This window comes from Schistocerca cancellata, unplaced genomic scaffold, assembly GCF_023864275.1.
Source record: "Schistocerca cancellata isolate TAMUIC-IGC-003103 unplaced genomic scaffold, iqSchCanc2.1 HiC_scaffold_945, whole genome shotgun sequence".
Classification (NCBI taxonomy): Eukaryota; Metazoa; Arthropoda; class Insecta; order Orthoptera; family Acrididae; genus Schistocerca; species Schistocerca cancellata.
In genome coordinates this window covers 20,001-22,500 of record NW_026046953.1, presented here as the reverse complement: position 1 = coordinate 22,500, position 2,500 = coordinate 20,001, and the positions used below count along the sequence as shown (strand labels likewise).

The window sequence follows — 2,500 nt, the reverse complement described above, 5'->3', positions numbered from 1 at the left end:
CCTGCTGCCTTCCTTGGATGTGGTAGCCGTTTCTCAGGCTCCCTCTCCGGAATCGAACCCTGATTCCCCGTTACCCGTTACAACCATGGTAGGCGCAGAACCTACCATCGACAGTTGATAAGGCAGACATTTGAAAGATGCGTCGCCGGTACGAGGACCGTGCGATCAGCCCAAAGTTATTCAGAGTCACCAAGGCAAACGGACCGGACGAGCCGACCGATTGGTTTTGATCTAATAAAAGCGTCCCTTCCATCTCTGGTCGGGACTCTGTTTGCATGTATTAGCTCTAGAATTACCACAGTTATCCAAGTAACGTGGGTACGATCTAAGGAACCATAACTGATTTAATGAGCCATTCGCGGTTTCACCTTAATGCGGCTTGTACTGAGACATGCATGGCTTAATCTTTGAGACAAGCATATGACTACTGGCAGGATCAACCAGGGAGCTGCGTCAACTAGAGCTGAGCAGCCGGCCGCCCGGGAGTGTGTCCCAGGGGCCCGCGCGAACACGCAAGCGTCCGCTCAATTATTCTGCAAACAGGAGGAGGCTGAGCTCCCCTGCACAATACACCTCGAAACCCTCTCAGGTCCCGGCGGCGCGCAGCGCCGTCCTAAGTACTTGGTCGGGTTCGAGAGAGGCGCAATCGCCCGGAGTTAGGCGAGTAGACGCTTTAGGTGCGACCACCCGTGCTCCCAACTGAGCTTGCCGCTGCCGACAGAGGCCCGGGAGCGTGCTGTCGTGGCATTGCCGGCGGGAGACAACACGCGCCACCTACGGTGACCGGCAGCTCCAACGCCAGCGCCACAGAAGGGCAAAGGCCCCACGTGGGTGCCGAAGCGAACTCTCCCAGCACAGCGCACGTGCCAACACGTCTGCACAACTGCGATACAAACCACCAGCGAGAACCGCTGGGGCGACCGAGCAGCAGACGGCGTCGCGGCGCCGAGTGCCGGGCGGCGGCGCATCCTCAACGCACACAGTCCTCAATCGGACCAGCACACTGCAGATGTCCACCGCGCTTCGCACCGGGCCGGCGAGGACCCACTTTGGCTGCACGGCGCCGCGCGCAGGGTGCCCCGGCGCGCAGCTGCGCCGCCTGCCGCGTCCGTCGGCCGGCGCGCCTGCCACTGGGCGCCCCCACCAGCCGGCTGTAGCGCGTGCGCCCACGCACCGCGCGGCCAGCACGCCGGGCGGCCCCCCCTCACCGGCCGGGGACAGTCCCACCCACCCACAGCCGCGTATCGCTTCACACCCAGATTCACATTCACGTTCGTTGGTATGGTGGGGACCGCTTCGTAGCTGTACCGATCGTTGCCCTCACAGATGTACCTCCAGCAAGGACAACCGCACCACAACGGGTTACCAGTTGTTCATTTGCGTAACGTCACCAGTAAACGTACACGTCCATCCCCGTTTGCAAAGTCAACTATTATTGCATGCCTGCCTGTCAGGTGTCAAGACACACTACATCCGCTCACATCCACGCAACAAAATGTGCCCGACTAGAGGGCACGTGGAAGGTGCCCCCGTACGTATGCGATGTCCATTGCGCGACCAACTGTCAACCGGCCTCTGTAGCATGTCGCAGATGTGGAACGCGGGGCACCGTGCTATCACATTGTGTGAGAAGAGACTACTACGTCTGCATACACGCGCCACTACATGAACAGACGGCTCATGCTGATCGCCATCCACTGCGTCCATTACTCCCACACGTCTCTATGGCGTACCACACTGCAATGCAGCTGTTATGGGGAGATGACACGTAGCTGTGTACACAACATTCTGAGCGGGTTGCGGTTGGACAATACATTAATGTAACGTGTCATATGCCAATTACAGAGCAGGGTAAGGCACAACTTGGGTTAGGTTAAGGCACAACTTGGGTTAGGTTAAGGCACAACTTGGGTTAGGTTAAGGCACAACTTGGGTTAGGTTAAGGCACAACTTGGGTTAGGTTAAGGCACAACTTGGGTTAGGTTAAGGCACAACTTGGGTTAGGTTAAGGCACAACTTGGGTTAGGTTAAGGCACAACTTGGGTTAGGTTAAGGCACAACTTGGGTTAGGTTAAGGCACAACTTGGGTTAGGTTAAGGCACAACTTGGGTTAGGTTAAGGCACAACTTGGGTTAGGTTAAGGCACAACTTGGGTTAGGTTAAGGCACAACGTGGGTTAGGTTAAGGCACAACGTGGGTTAGGTTAAGGCACAACGTGGGTTAGGTTAAGGCACAATGTGGGTTAGGTTAAGGCACAATGTGGGTTAGGTTAAGGCACAATGTGGGGGTAGATTGCGGTACAAATTGCATTACATTGCGGTGCAAATTGCATTACATTGCGGTGCAAATTGCATTACATTGCGGTGCAAATTGAGTTACATTGCGGTGCAAATTGAGTTACATTGCGGTGCAAATTGAGTTACATTGCGGTGCAAATTGAGTTACTTTGCGGTGCAAATTGAGTTACATTGCGGTGCAAATTGAGTTACATTGCGGTGCA

The 2,500-nt window shown here is 55.6% G+C and overlaps 1 non-coding gene across 1 annotated transcript in view; it reads right to left on the bottom strand.

The window, feature by feature from the left end:
* Nucleotides 1-447, bottom strand: part of LOC126149688 (small subunit ribosomal RNA) — a 1,909-nt gene extending 1,462 nt beyond the window's left edge. Inside the window, exon 1 of the ribosomal RNA XR_007531045.1 lies at nucleotides 1-447. This exon is cut by the window's left edge and continues 1,462 nt beyond it. This is a non-coding gene — a ribosomal RNA (small subunit ribosomal RNA).
* Nucleotides 448-2,500: the final 2,053 nt, after the last annotated feature.